The sequence below is a fragment of the Lygodium microphyllum genome, chromosome 14 (assembly GCF_053477565.2).
Source record: "Lygodium microphyllum isolate KBCC chromosome 14, Lygodium_microphyllum_v1.1.10, whole genome shotgun sequence".
Taxonomy (NCBI): Eukaryota; Viridiplantae; Streptophyta; class Polypodiopsida; order Schizaeales; family Lygodiaceae; genus Lygodium; species Lygodium microphyllum.
This window is the reverse complement of record NC_141148.1, coordinates 97,273,957-97,289,960: the sequence shown is the minus strand read 5'-3', so window position 1 is coordinate 97,289,960 and position 16,004 is coordinate 97,273,957.

The following is a 16,004-nucleotide window of genomic DNA, read 5'->3' as shown; positions in this document are numbered from 1 at the left end:
ATTTCCATTTCTTTGTGCAGGATTCATGCTCTTACCCCATAATCCTAGGATAGCCATTCATCACAGAGATGCGCATGGAGACAAAAGTAATGGATGATGGATCTGCTTATGCATGGATTCGCAGTACAGATGGTATGAGAGCAGTCCAGTTTATGACTGTGTGTGTAAATCATGCTAGAAACATGGATACTCTTCGAGATGCACCTTTGCCCACTGTGAGGGATTCGGGTTTTCATTAGGTACCGCTGTTCCACGAGATGACAGTGGTATAGAGCAGAGGAGATTGGAGTTTTCGCCTCCTGGCAGCAACAGTGTTTTCTCCTCCAATTTTGTTGGAATTTTAGCAAATAGTTTGATGAGTTATTAGAAGATTTCTAAGCTGCCTAGAGCTGCCAGGCAGTACATATGCAGGAAGGAGAAAGATTTGAAAAATGCAGGTATTTTAGAGGATGATGAGCATATAGATGGGATGTATGATAGTATGGTTTGTGTAGATACGATGACAAAGATGGAAAATATGCTGAAATCTGATATGCAGAGTTGTCTTAGTAACATATCAGTGCAGTCCCTGGACATGTTTCATGAAATTTTAGATTTTGTGTCACAGATAGAGTCAGAGGCTGAGGTGACTCAGAAAAAAGTGTTGAGAGCTGAAGAAAATTCAGCAAATAGAGTTTCCGGCTGATTATGATCAACCTACTCACTTTATGTGAGAAGAGGAGATGAAAGTTTGGTCATCATAGTCATCTATGTGGATGACTTGATTATTACAAGTGACATTGACAATGGGATTGTTGAAGTTAAGGACTTCTTGAAGAAGAAGTTTAAGATGAAGGATTTGGGTGAGCTGAGATAATTTCTTGGTATTGAGACCATCAAATGATGTGATGATGGTATATGGTTATCCCAAAGGCAGTATGGCTTGGATATGTTATCTAAGTATGGTATGATAGCATGTAAGCCTCTTTCAATACGATTGGAGTAAAATGTAAAGTTGAGTTCTAATGCTAGGGATGATATAGAAGACCCTACTATGTTAAGGAGGATAATAGGGATTTTGAACTACATGACGAAATCTGTTTTTGGAGTAAATGAGGTTATCATTGTTGGACATATGTGTGGGTATTATGGCAGGAAACCTTCACCTGCGAAGGTGGATGCTATAGGAAAGATTATGGAGTATTGTTCTACCACTTCAGAGGTACGGAGATTCATTGGAGCTTGTGTGTTCTACATGATTTGGATACCCCATTTTGCACACATAGCAGATTGTTTATATCAGCTGCTTCGAAAGGGGCATAAATTTTATCGGGATAGAGAGTGTTGGAATTTCTCAAGGACCTCTGTGGTCGCGACTTTGCTTTCGAAAACCCTTCGACAACGTATTGCGGTGATGTAAAAGATGGCATTGAGAAAACTCGTGCTACTATCTTTCTTACACTAAAAGAAAGATAGCATTGAGAAAACTCGTGCTACTTTCTTTTACACACACACACACACACGCACGCATGCACGCATACACACACATGAAAAAGATAAAAAAGTATCATATTTAATCTCAATTTTTTCTTCTCACCACCCTTTATCAACAGATTTTGCAAGTGTTATCATATTCTTAAGTATGTAGTGAAATTTGAAAAATTATATAAGAATGCATCTTAATACACAATATGAGGTCACAATTTGAAAAATTGTATTAGGAATGCATCTTAATATGAGGTCACATTGAATTAATCTCTATGCCATTGAACCCATATAAACATTGTATAAACATATATTTATTATTCCATAATATCAAGATCCATTTAATTGTCCAATTTTCTTTTAAATTATATATATATATATATATATATATATATATATGTATATATATGCAATTTTACTCATATGAACGTATTTTAAAAACCGATCATGTTGATCAAGCAGTTAGAAAATATTTTTTCTGATTTTTCATTAGCAAGAATACATTATATGCACATATACCATTCAATTTTTTTACCATTTTTAAATAAAATGGGGCTTATTGTAAAATATTATATACAATTATTTTTTAAAAGTTATTTTTGGAATCACTTAGGTATCTCGTTGACACTCCACATAGCTACTAATAACTACCTTCATGCTTCCTTGCTCCATTGCTCGCATCATATCACATTCTCGCACCCCTTGCCCCCCCTCCCCCCTCTCTCTTTCTCAGCTCATATGAATACCCATTATGGTGAGAGAGAAAGAGAAGGGAGAAAGACTAAAAACTAATCTTTTGATAGAGTGCATCATTTTGTGTACTTTGTGGTGATTCGAGGCAAAGAAAATCAGTAATCCACAGTCAAGAATGCTCCTATTGGATCATATAGTTACACATCTCCATTTTCATGGGAAATGAGGGGTAATTAATAAAAAAGGCCCCCCCTATCATGATGAATTTTTGAGTGTTAAGCCCCTTAAGCTCTTACTTTATACTTATCCAGTTAATCTCCTATATGTTCACACTATCAATAGAGAGGGACAAATGACTTGGGATTCGAGATTTGAAGGTACAACATCATTCCTCGCATTGTTTTCTACTGACTTGGCCTCATGGAAACTATTTTTGGCCTCTAGATCAAGTAGCTACTTTGTAACACTAAAGTTACGGCTCTTTAAATGGGCCATTTAACGAACTCCAATTGACAAATGCAAAATTCCAATGTGTTTTGGGCCAGCTCTTTTTCTCAAAAACTCTGGCACCTCTTTATTTTTACCACAACTGCTTTATTTTTTGCATCACTTTTGGCACTTAGTCACATCTGTCATCATCAATGTCTCTATTCATAGCTATAATAATCAAAGTTTAGCATATTCAGAGGGTGAAGCAAAGGCTCCATCCCACCTTCTTCATTGAAACAACCTACACGAATGCAAATGTTTGAAAAGTGCATCAGAATGGTTGATCGCGAATCTTATTGGAGATAACTCGATGTCAAGGGGTAATACACACTTTTTTTCTATAGACTAATTTGAATGGAATGTGGCCTGTATCTCATTTAAAGGTTGTGTGTTGTATGCTCATATGACCACACATAATTTCTTATCCCAATCTCATTTCTTTTCTAAAGTGATATTTGACAGGATTCCGACAAGCTACTTATTGGTGCTTTCAACTTGCCCATTTGTTTGTGGATTGTAAGGTGTCATTTTATTATGGTCAATCTGTCCCAGGCCTTAGTCAAGCTTTTGATTATCTTATTTAGAAAATGAGTTCAACCATTGGACACAAACTCTTTTGGTAAACCAAACTAATAGATTATCTGTTCAAGAAGTAAGTTAACAGAGTCCTTTGCATCATCCTTCCTCATCGCTCATGCTTTTGACCATTTCGTAAAATAGTCAATCTCGCTATCAAGTGTTTTCATGAAAAATCAATTGGGCTTAAACATGTTGAAAATATTCCTTAGATGAACAATTCGAGGCAATGGCATAGCCTAAAAGCTTTAGCAAACAAAAGATTTAATTCGAAATATGGTGGGCATTGTACAAATAGTACTGAATGTTGGATTGATCTTGATGAAGATAAACTTGGAGGTCACAACGCTTATCAACTACAAATAAGAACTCTAAGTATGTAAGAAAATGTGTGTTAACCCTCAAACGAACAAGGTGGAAAAGATGGATAATCTAAAGCACAAGACAAGGCCAAGGCAAAAGTGAAAGAGAAGATGAAGGCGCGCCAAGAAGAATCTGGAAACACAAGAAGTGCAGAAAAGTCCTAAATCAAGGAAAAATGCGCATGAAAAAAAGCGCGAGTCTATACTATTGTTAAAAAGCGCAAGGCGCACCGTGATTTATTTTAAGAGTGTTGTGCAATTTGCAAATATAGACATGCGATGGAAAGAAAGCTAGGAAGATAGGAGGACAATGGGAAAAAGGGCCTAGGCCACGGCCGGCCATGTAAAAAAGGGGATAAGGGGATGACCGCCCAAAAGGGATTTAGGGTTTTGTATATAAAGTTGAAAAGTGAATGAGAAGCTCATTCTTGTGTGTGGCCAAAAGTGGCTCTCTTTTTTATCTTTTTCTTCTTGTTCTTGCTTGCTTGAGCTTGTGCTTGAGAGAGGGAGTGTGAGAGTGTGAGGGAGTGAGTGTGTGAGGGTGAGGGACCGGGGAGGAGAAGCTCTCTCTCTTCTTCTCTTCTCTTCTCTTATCTTGTTTTGCTCGCGGCAATGGACCTTGGAGCGTGGAGCTTGAGGATGGAGCTTGCTTGTAGCTTGCACTTGGATCATGGAGCTACTAGAGTGCGTGGGAGAGGAGGTAACTCAATGGGCATGGAGGTAAGCTCACTACACCCGTAGAGATGGATGGTGCGTCCGCTATGTGAGAGGTAGCCATTAGTGCTTGGCTTGGAATGCTTGAAGCAATAAGCGGTCCGTGGGTCTTGGCGGTTGAGCGAGAGCTTCTACATTTTGGTTCCGTTGCCGGGACAACAGATTCAAGCCTTGAGTGCTTGCACGCTTCGAATTGAGTATTGAAGTAGGGTTTTCCTCGAACCAGTGCTTGAGGTAGGTAGGTAGGAAGCGAGGGAGTTTGAAGAGGTATTCGATCTCCTTAGCAAATAGGTTTTTGGTTTTTGGAATAAAAAAAGCACGGTGGAGTAGTGTAGGTATTTTCCTTATGATTTTTTCTTGCATTTAGGAAGGATAGGAGCAAAACATTGGAGCACATAGTAGGGTTTTCTATTGCTGTATAATAGGTTGAAAAAGAGAAAAGAAGGGGAAAAAAATGAAAATTTGGGTTAAATATTGGTGAGGGGAGTAAGACTAAGATGAGTGCAGGCCTAGGTAGGGTGATAAGGGGCCAGGAGTGGCAAGAAAGGCCACATTTCGCATGGTAGGGTTTCAGGAGAGCTAGAGAGGGAGAGAAAGCTCCATTGCATGGTCCTGCTTTGATCTTGCGATCGAGCAGTTCTTTGCCCACCATAGGTAATTCCACACCTTCCTCTACATGAGTAGCTTGGATCTGGAGGTGCTCAACTAGTAGGAAGGCCTTGATCGCTCGGCGCGACGAATTCTTAAAAGTCCGATGCAAAAACGCATTGCCCTTGCCCAGTCTGAGTGACAACGATTCTGGGCCGAGTCCCAAAATCGTCCCTCAGCCCCCGCCCTCGGACCACTTGACTTGGACACCCACTGCTCGGCCCGTCTGAATCGACCATTCGAACCAACTTGGCACTCGGCCAATTCAACTCTCGGCCACTCGGCCAACCCCATTCGGACAAGTTACCATTCGGCCCTTGGCCTAGTTGGCCACTCGGCCCTCGGACCACTTGGGTACTCGATCCTCAGACGAATGCACTCGAACCGGCCGAATTTAACATTCGGACCAGTTACATTTAGCCCTTGGCCATTCGGACGGGCGGAATCGGGCATTCGGCCCCTGCAATTTGGACCTGTTGGGCATGAAACCAACCAGAGACCACGCAGAGCCAAAAGCATATCATAGATCTATTACAAAACTGAAATCTAGAGCAAGTAGTTCAAAACTTGGCTATGAATAGTCCTTCAAATCACACATGGTGGTTACCATAATGGCTGTGTGGGCCGGCGAGGACTGCCTACCCCCCCTGGACCCCCGTAGAGGGGGCTCTGCCCCCTCTGCATCTCTCCCAAGTAGGTTGGAGAGGAAATGTGCACCGTGAGAGGTCCTCCAAATTATATCATAGTGTAGTAATGGCTCTACACAAGCATGGATTCTCACTTGCAAAGGAGCAACCAAAAGCCCATACTTGAACAAGGACAAACAGAGACCCTAGAACCTCAATGGGCCAATCTAGCCAATAAGGGCAAAAATGCCACACTGCAAAAACACGTATGTGTTCCATTCGGATTGTATCTAGTCAAAGGAAAAATCAACAACATCAAGCTACAACTGCGAGGATGACTAGATATGACAGTCCTGACGATAGATGCACCTTGAATAGCATTGCATAGACGATCCAAGACATCAGTGGAGAATCCACATTTGGTTGTGCAAATTGGGGACTCAAGGGCATTTGTCAGAAGGCTTAAATTTATAAGCCAAGACCTGGAAGATGAAGACATAGTACCCCTGCCTATCTTATGGTCAAACTCACTGCAAAAAGAGAGCATAGTGTTGATGCTCTCATCGATGAAGGGGCAGATTTTAATATCTTGACCTATGAAGCATGGACTCTACTAGGCCAACTAGAGTTCACACCAGCTAATGTAACTCTTAGTCCTTACGAGGGATGCCCACAAACACTCACAGGAAAGTGCAAAGTCCTTGTAAGTATTGAAACTAAAAGCTTGCATGTCCTATTCCATGTTCCTCCAAATAGTGCTAGTTATAGAAAGGAAACCCTCCTTGGATGACCCTTCAAAAGGGCAACCAAGTGTGAGGTCGACTATGTGCCACAGAGGATATACTTGACGCTACCAAGTGTGAGGATAATCACAACCTTTAGTAAGGGTGACCTCATCAAACCTCAAGGGAAAGACAAGGAACATTTTGACATGCCAATCAAGCCTAGTGATGAGAGCAAGGACTTGTTGAAAGAGTTGCTATAAGCGCATGTAGTGGGAGCTCACGCTCAACCGCCAAGACCCATGGACCGCTTATTGCTTCAAGCATTTCAAGCGAGCTCTAATGGCTATCTCTCACCTAGCCGATGTGCTGTCGATCCTATGAGTGTAGTGAGCTTACCTTGATGCCGATACAAGTTGCCTCCTCTCTCGCACACCCCGGTAGCTCCACGATCCTAGATGCAAGCTCAAGCATCCTCAAGTCTCCTCCATCTCTAAGCTCCATCCTCCATAGTAGCGCGCGTGAGAAAAGAGAAGAGAAGAGAAGAAGAGAAGAGGAGATGGTGAAGAGCTTCACCCTCTTGATCCCTCACCCTCACACACTCACTCTCTCACACTCTCACACTCAAGAGCACACACAAGCAAGAAGATGGGGACCCTAAAAACCCCATGGATGCCCATCCCTTTTTACATGACTGGCCATTGTGGCAAGGTTCCTTTTTCTAATTCCCTCTTCTTGCTTCATGCCTCTAGCCTACACCTGTCTAATATTTTACAATTGGCACAGGAAGGAGCCTGGCGCTCTTTTACAAGAGTTTTCCAAGTTTTTTGGGGCGCCTTTCATTTAAAATTGCGCTTTTTACCCCGGCTTAGCTTTGGAGGTCGCCTGCGTATCTTTGCTCTTTTTCCATATTTTTTCCTTCCTTTTTCCACCATCTCGACTTGGGGTTAACATTACCCCCCTCCTAGACGGGTACCAGTCCCATGACACTTCTGTGTTGTTGTACGTTGGTAGGCAATTGGCCAAGTGGTGTAAAGGTGAGGGCCACTTAGAGCCTCAGGTGCTTGTGGAAGCTGTGAAATGATTTTTGTCGGAGAAGCCAAATAGATATCACGTGGTTGACGGGGGCCTCCGAAGTTGGTTGTTTGTTGCTTTTTGTGATTCCTGAAAGGAGAAGATGTGGTGCTGTTCCTAAAGGGAGTGCCTACCTCATTGTGTTAGTGCATTGTGCTCGTGCTAGTGGAATGGGAAGGTGGGTCTAGCCGCAGGCAAGTCTCGGTGATGTCCCACACTTGAGGATCCCATTTGTGCCAAGGGAGGTGCGGTGTAAGTGGCTTAGGGTGACAGGTCTAACCATAGGCGAGTGTTACCTCCCTAGGTATGTCCTGCCCTTGATGTGCCCTAAGTGTGAAGTGGAGGAGTGTTACCTCCCTAGGTATGTCCCGCCCTTGATGTGCCCTAAGCGTGAAGTGGGGGAGCAAAAGGGCTAGGGTGTTAGGAGTGGAGCCGGCCGACCGAAGCCACCGGGTACGCCTAACTTGAGAACCCCTAGGTGCAGTGATCATGCTTTATGTGGTGGTAAGTGCTTCTACAAGTGGGCTATGTTGTCCAGTTTAGTGGAGAGTGTTTTTCATGTTGTTCTTTTCTTCGCTTTTACTTTCCTTTTTTCTTTTTGAAGCTACAGTAGTGGAATGACAGCCAGGGCCTAATTCTCTTCATTTGAATGAGGAGGGGGATCGATTTGCTCAAAAATTGGTAGCTTTGCATGTATCCTTTCAGATTCATGCGGACGTAGAGAGAGGTGGTGGAGAGGAAAGGGTGATTGCATCTAGTCGTACTCGTCGTAGTTAGTTGATGGCATCATCGTTGTGTGGATTGGTGATGTCGAGTCTTCTACCTTCTGCCGTTTAGGGTCTTGCCTTGATTCTGCATCAGTGGCTGGCCTCTTTTGCCCTGTGGTCGTAGTTTCGGTGCTTTGTCCCTGGGCCATTTCTTTGTTGATGAAGTATTGCATCCATGCCACGAAATTCGAAACATCGGCATTGGTCGGGATACTGGGGGTGATGGTGGTTGGTTCGGTGGGAGGCACCATAAGGGGAGGAATTGGGTGAATTGGGGCTTTGCCCTTGCCCTCAATGACAGAGCGGGTGGCACGATTTCCAGCACCTGTGTGCTAGAACTAGGCCCTCATTCTCTTTGCGGGCTCAGTTTCCCCAATTCATCTGCCCTACTTTGTTATTCGATAGATCGGCATGTAGCCTCAGCTAGGTCTTCTTCCTCCTTTCTTCTTAGTTCCTCTTCTTCCTCAATGGCTTTTCTTTGCCTTTCTGCTTCTGTTTTTCGGTGTTCTTCCTCTTTTTTGTCTTTTTCTTCCTTTTCCTTCTTTTTTCTCTCCTCAGCCTCCTGTTTTGATGCCTTCTTTGCCTTCTGTAATTCCTTCTTTTTCTTTTCTTATTCTTGTTTCTTTTTCTTCTCCCTCTCCTTGGCCTCCTTAAGGGATTCTTTTTTGGCCCTTTCCAAGTCCTCTTTCTCCTTCTTGTGGCCTTTGTCATCCTTTTTCTTCCTTTGGGTTGTTTTCTTCTTGGATTTCTTGGTCATCTTCTTGCTTTTCTGTTCTTTCCCTTCTTCCTCGGTCTCGGTTCTGTCGGTGGACCCTTCTTTGTCCTAGTGAGGGGGTGACCTATCTGGCATTTCTCCTTCTCCTTCTTCTACATTCTGTGTCTCCTTTACTGCCTCCTAGATGAGCGCAGTCAAAATGCTTCCATAGCCGATAAATGAGGCCTTGGGCGAGGCCTTCTTCCTTTTTGTGGCCTTGGAAGCTAGAGACTCTCCACTTGCTGGCGTACTTTCCAAAGCCAGTGCTTTAGCCGTCTGGTCGATGGTTTTGCGGACATACCCATTCCAGTCGACTTCATCTAAGGTGTGGGCTGCTACATTCTCCAGCATAGGCATGATGATTCGATGCATTAAGGTGTTGTAGCGCTGGCTTGAGAAGAGGCGTGCACTAGCTTTGCTTATAGCCTGGCTTCAGCATCAGGGATGTCGTGGATGCTGATACCGTCATTGGTTAGCACCTACTCTCTTTTCATTTTCAGCATGGTGTAGACGTTTCTTTTCTCTTTTTTCTCTATCGTCAGTTCTTATCCCAATGCCTTCTCCACTAAGGCTGGGTTCAAGTGTACCTGTACCTGTTTAGCATTTTCTCCCCTTCCCACCATCATTGTGCCGCACTCTTGGTCGGGATCGTATATCCTAAGAAACTCCACACACTTCGTGTGGTCAAGCTCTTGTGCAAATTTCTCCAGTACTTGGTGAGGTTGTACTGCTCGATGACTCTCTTGGCTGCTGCCTCCTTTGACACTACTTGTTCGATGTTCCAGATGGTCCGAAACTTCGGTTGATTGTAGGTGCGGTTTTCTAGGGATATGCCATACTGCGCTCTTTCCTCCCCCGTGAATGGGAGTTGGTGGGCAGCACGGTCTTGTTGCGACATTTTATGTTCATGTCATAAACCATAATTTTCATTAGTGCTTTCCACATAGTAATTTGCTGATTGCTGAAAAAGAAAAACTCTATGCTTTTTGAATGAATTCATTAAGAACCAATGTAGATTTTCCTTTTCAGACTTTGACCTTTTGCCCTTTTCTTCAAAGTTTCCATGCCCTTTTTCCTACCCCATCCATTTTTCATAATATATGTTTATGTGTTTCACTAATTTTGATTTGATTGGCCTGATTTGATTCACCTTACCCCCTCCCCTTCCAGCTTGAGAAGAATTCTTCCTAGGATTTAGGGTCAGAAGGGCAAGGGCGTTCGGCATGGTGGTATAGGAGTTACTTGTGAAGGAGCCAACCATAGAACTGGGAGTTGTGTTCTAAGTGAGCTTCGCGGTCCAGATCAAAGGGTCCAATCCCCACTCATGATGTATGTGAGAATATCTGTTAGGAAGTCACTAGAGTTGACACGGCTAGCAATGTGTAACTCTTCCTCAATCAACAAGCGATCGAGGTAGGGGTGTCCTTTGATGTGTTCTTCTATGGGTCGGCCCCGAAGAGTGGTTAACACTCTATACGAGGTTGGTGCGACATATGTGGGGTCGTATTCCGCTGTTTTGATAGCGCGGCGCTACTCAGCGTTGGTCATTATGTGGCACCCTTCAACTTCCCATTGCAGCCTAAGAGTGTACCAATGCCTCAAGAATGGGGAGTCAGTATCAGCGCGCTTTGATAATGTTGTGATTTCTTGATCAGTGATAGCAGAAGTGGTTCACTGATCGTATGACGTGGTGAGGCACTGTTTGATGGCTTGCTCCTTGGAGATCTCACTATTGAGCAATTCAGCGGATCGAGAAGCTTTTGGAATGCAAATGCAAAGGTCTCCCAGGAGCATGGCATCGTTTTAACTTCAATTGCAAAGGGTTTCTTCAATAGTCCTAAGTCCAACTGGTTGTAGCTTAGTGCTAGCGGCATGAAGGTGGTGTCTAGTCATTTAATGCATTCCATCACGTCATCCCCGGTGTCCTCAGCGAGGTCAGCGGCCAGCGCTAAAAAGGATTTGCGTTCATAGGAGGGCATAAGGCCGACGGGTGGTCGAGGTTTGCTAGAACTAGAGCCTGTGAAAATGAGGAGTTGCGGTTGGGAGTGTTCTTGAGTCTGCGGTTGGGCTGCTTGGATTATGGGTGGATTAGGAGTAGCCACGACGGACGGACTGCTGCATTCAGGTTGGATTCGGGGAGTCGGATTGACTTGGTCGGGTGATGACTCTTGTGACGGAGTTTGTTGTTTGGGCCGATAGGTTTGTGTGACTCTCTTGGATTTAGGCGTGGATGAGTCGGATGGCTGTGGTTTTGGAGAGCACTGCGGCTTATGGTTTGGGGGGTTTATGGGACTTGGGTTGATCAAGCTTGAGGGCGGCATATGAGTAGTGCCTTTGGCCGTATAGGCCTTAGGGATCCACAACCAGGTGTTGCCCACATAGTAGCCTTGCGCATGCAAGAGGGCTTTAGGGACCCATCTTTGCTTGATCATGCGGCGCTTTCTGTGACTGCGTCTTGGCCTCCTAGGTTTAGAGTTTTTGGTTTTATGAGGGTAGGAGCGTCGACTCCTAGACGGCGGTGGCAGCTGCTTAGGCTGCCATTGAAATCTAGGCTGTTGGACCTTAGGTTTTGCTGTTGTGGGCTGTGATTCATGAAATCTGGGAGGTGGCGTTCCTGCACTATCCCCCTCCTTGGACTTGGTTACGGATATTTCTACTGGTGGTGTTGCGGACAGTGATGAGGTTGCGCAGCCCTTGCTGAAAGCTGTGACAATGTGAACGTTGCCTATTGTGAGGTGGATGCGCTGTGACTCATAATTAACATTGCAGTGAGTCTGCTTTTTGAAAGTTCATTCACCCCAGTAGTGACTCTGTTCCTACGTTTTTAGCATTTGGCAACACATAAAAAATCATTGGGATAGTCTCAGACTTGATAGAAACGGCGGCTCTGCACTTGTCGAGAAGTGCGTAGGAATGGACCCCATATGGGCTTAATTTCGCATTAGTGGGTTGAAGTGGTGGTCTGCCAAGTTGAGTCCAATGATCGTGAGTTAAGACATTGAAGTCTGCTCCCTCATCGATCAAAGCATTGAAAGCTCATGTTTATTTTGCAGTGATCGTGATATGTAGGTATGCGGACTCTACGGCTTCCTCATCCTCATCATCAATCTCAGTGATTGTGGCCACTCGTATCTTGACAGGCGGTTCTAACATCGGGGGCTCGTGCAAAGGATGGGTGGGAGGGTAGTACTTCTTGACAGACTGCCATTGAAGAAGCCTATGCCCTCACCGTCTAAGGTCTCGAGCTCGACATTGCCTATGCGGCTGATCGCACGACCTTTGAAAGGTCCAAGACCTCTAAATTTCATTTTCTGCTTATGCCCCTTAACTGAGTAGAAGAGTACTAAGTCTCCATGTTCAAAGTCGCGCTGCTTGACATGCTTGTCAAACCAACTCTTGCGTCGGGCCTTCTCACATATAAGCACATGGGTAGCTAGAAGGCGAGTCTCTGAGAGGCGTTCGAGTTTGACCAGGCATTGCGTCCATGCCTCCTTCCCTTCCCATCGTTCTTGAAGTGCTATTCTCATGCTAGGAATGAAGAATTCTAATGGTAGAATTGCTTCAGTTCCATAGGTCAGCGTGAAGGGGGTTTGACCGACAGCCGTTTTATAAGCTGTGCGGTAAGACCACAAAGATCCCATCAGCTTGTTGTCCCAGTCGCTGCGTGAGGTTGAGACCACCTTGGTCAGGACATTGACAAGAATCTTATTCGTGGATTTTGCCTGACCATTTACCTGAGGGTAGTATGGCGAGGATTTGCGATGGATGATGAGAAAGGTGGACAGGAGATGCGCTATCACTTCGTTGATGAAGTGCATGCCTTGGTCACTGACCAGTTTGATGGGGCAGCCGAATCGTGAGATCACTTGCTCCCATAAGAACTTGGCAGTCATCCTAGCATTGTTTTTTCGTGCCGCTCTTGCCTCTGCCCATTTCGTGAGATAGTCCGTGGCCACAATGATGTACTTGGCCTGTGAATACTGTGTTGCAGGACTGATGGGTCCTATGAAGTCAATTTCCCATTTTTCGAAGGGTTGTCGTGCAATAACTGGGGTCAACTCCATCTGATCCTTGAGAATCGGGACTTTTGTCCATTGGCACTCGTCACAATGCTTGACGAATCGTGCTGCATCGCGGAAAAGCGTGGGCCACCACAGTTGAGATTGCATACCTCTCGTGCTGTCGTATCTCCGCTAAAGTGCCCTCTAGCAATGCCGCAGTGTGCCTCTGAGAGCACATCGTGCATCTCATGTTTGCATACGCATCTGCACAGCAATTCGTCTTGCCCCAGCCTATAGAGTTAGCCTGCGATCAGCTGATAGGGCTGGATCTTAAGGATTAATTGCCTAAGTTGGGATTTTTCTATCGTTTGATCAGGTAGTCCATGTTCAAGCACTTGGACTATGTCATCCACCCAATATGGCGTTAGATCAGTCTTGAATAAATCTCTCTCATCGCTGGATAGGTTAAATAGATGGGTGTCGGGTAATTTGTCAACAATGCCTTGTCCAGTAGCTTCTCCCGTGGGAATGCGTGACATATAGTCAGCCATGTAGTGCTGTTTTCCTTTTCGTACAACTACGGAGAAGTTGAATTCTAAGAGCAGAAGGAGCCACCGAGCTATGCATCCTGTAGCGCAAGGTTTGTTTACTAGATAGAGCAGGGCTTGATGGTCCACAAAAAAGGTAAAAGGTGTGGCCAATAGATAGTGCCGGAATTTCTTCACAGCAAACACCATGGCTAATCCTTCTCTTTTTGTCGTTGAGTAGTTCATTTTCGTCTCAGTGAGTTGTCTGCTAGCAAAGCTCACTGGATAGTCTAAGTTGTGTTCGTCAGGTTGGCACAACACTACCCCCACGACAAACTTAGAAGCATCGATATGCACGTGGAAAGTAATGGTCCAATCTGGGGCTCGTAGAATTGGTGCTGTGGTTAGAGCCTTTTTCAACTCTTCATATGCTCGTTGGCATGCCTTGGTCCATTCGAAGACGATCAACAGCTTGTACAAAGGTTTGGCGATCAATGCATAGTTCAGTACAAATTGTCGATAGTACCCCGTATGGCCTAGGAAGCATTGAACTCCCTTGTAGTTGATTGGGGGTGGAAGGTCAACAATAACCCTGACTTTTGAGAAGTCAATGGAAATGCCGTTCTTCGACACCACATGCCCTAAGATGCATCCATGCTTTACCCAAAACTGGCACTTTAAGGGGTTCAAGGAGAGACGTTATAAGCGACACTGCTTAAAGACTGCGTAGAGTTTGTCTAAGTGTTCGATCCAGGTTGAGTGGACACAGAGGTCATCGACAAAGACTTCCAACTCCTTGCGATGCATGTCTTTAAAGATGATGCACATGAGGCGTTGGAAGTGTTGAACAGTGCGCGAGGGAGACGAGGAACGAAGGAAGAGAGAGATGAAGAGAGACACGAGACACCGAAAGTGGAACCCCAGAAGTGTGTCAACTGAGCACACATGATAGGAATATATAGAGGGGACCTGGGGCGCTATATATAGATGGGCGCTATATATAGACAGACTATATATAGCTAATATAGTTTGTCTATATATAGCTAACAAGAAGGTGGCAGGGGCATTAGTCAACCCAAAGGGCATGACTATGTAAGCAAAGACTCCCCACTCAGTGGGCGAAGGCAGTCTTGTGCCTGTTTACAGGATGCACTTGCACCTGGTTGTACCCTGAGAAGCCGTCCAAAAAACTGTAGGCTTCCTTGCCTGTCACTCTCTCAAGCATGTGCTCGGTGTACGGCAATGGATAGTTGTCCCTCTTAGCAGCAGCGTTCACCTTCTTGTAATTGACGCACACTCGGATTTTTCCATTCTTCTTCATCACGATGACTATGGGCGATACCCAGTCTGTGTGTTCCATTTCGTAAATGAATCCCGCTCTTATCAGCTTATCAATCTCCTCTTTGATAGTATGAGCGTGTTTTGGATTCACAGGATACGATCCTACTTGACCGGCGTTGTGTCTGGCGTCATGGGTATGTTATGAGTCACGACACTCGGATCTACCCCCTTAAGCTCTTCTAAGGACCAGGCGAGCACGTCTATATACTCTCGTAAGAGAGCGGCAAGACTCGTTTCTTCTTCCTCAGTCAAGTCATTAGCAATGAAGACTGGTCGGGGTGTTTCCCCTTCCTGGGCTAGATTCACCTCCTTGACCTTGGCTGGTCCCTCGATCGGTTCGCTCGTTTGCCCTTGACGCTTGGCACCTTACAGAACTACTACCCTATCCCCTTTTTTGAATTTCATAAATCGTTTAGGGAGGTCCTGCGGTTTTCGCTGTTCTTCCGTTCGTGTATCCCTGGGTTGTTTTTCATTTTTCTGCCTTAATCATCTGTGTCTCAGGTGGACGGATAGGTCCCCCTTAGTGCGTCTGGCCGTGGGCGGCCTAGGGATTTCTGGATCACTATCTGAACTAACCTCCGACTCAGAGTCCAACTCCCCGTCCTCGCTAAAAGAGGTGGTCTCCCCTGGTGGGCGCAGTTTGGATGGCGACTCTGTCCTAAGCACTGATGTTGTTCCTGGCTGGGCTAGTAGGCCTACTTGCTCAAGGTCTATGGCTCCTACATGTTCCAACCAGACACGATCACATTCCATGTGCATGACTCCTCGCTCTATCCTGAAGTTACTCTTTTTTTGTGACTTGGAGTCTGCTCGTATTTGCTCTATTTCTTGTCCTTCAGTGTCCTATTCCACGGTATCTACCTCACCCTCACTTTCGTCACACTGAAGGATTGACAGTCTTCATATTCGTTATTAGAATCCTCTTTGTCAGACTGCTCGTCGTCTCCTAGGGCTTGGTATATCTCTTGTTGTTGGTCAGGGACTAGGGCCCAGTTATACATGAGGTTTAAGTCATGTACTCTAGTCCATTGCCACTTGGATTCATCTAAGAGATCCTGGAGTAGTTTGAAGTTTGCAGCTGGGTTGCTAGCTAGCTTGTGCGTTAAGTATTCCAGTATCTCGTGGAGTTCCCTTTTGTTGGTTGGGACTTGGAAGGCTTAGGTTTCCCACAAAGGGTTCCTGCCATCATGTAGACTGGTATGGAGGGTGTGTCGTTAGACTTGCCGATTGTTTTGATAGCTTGGTC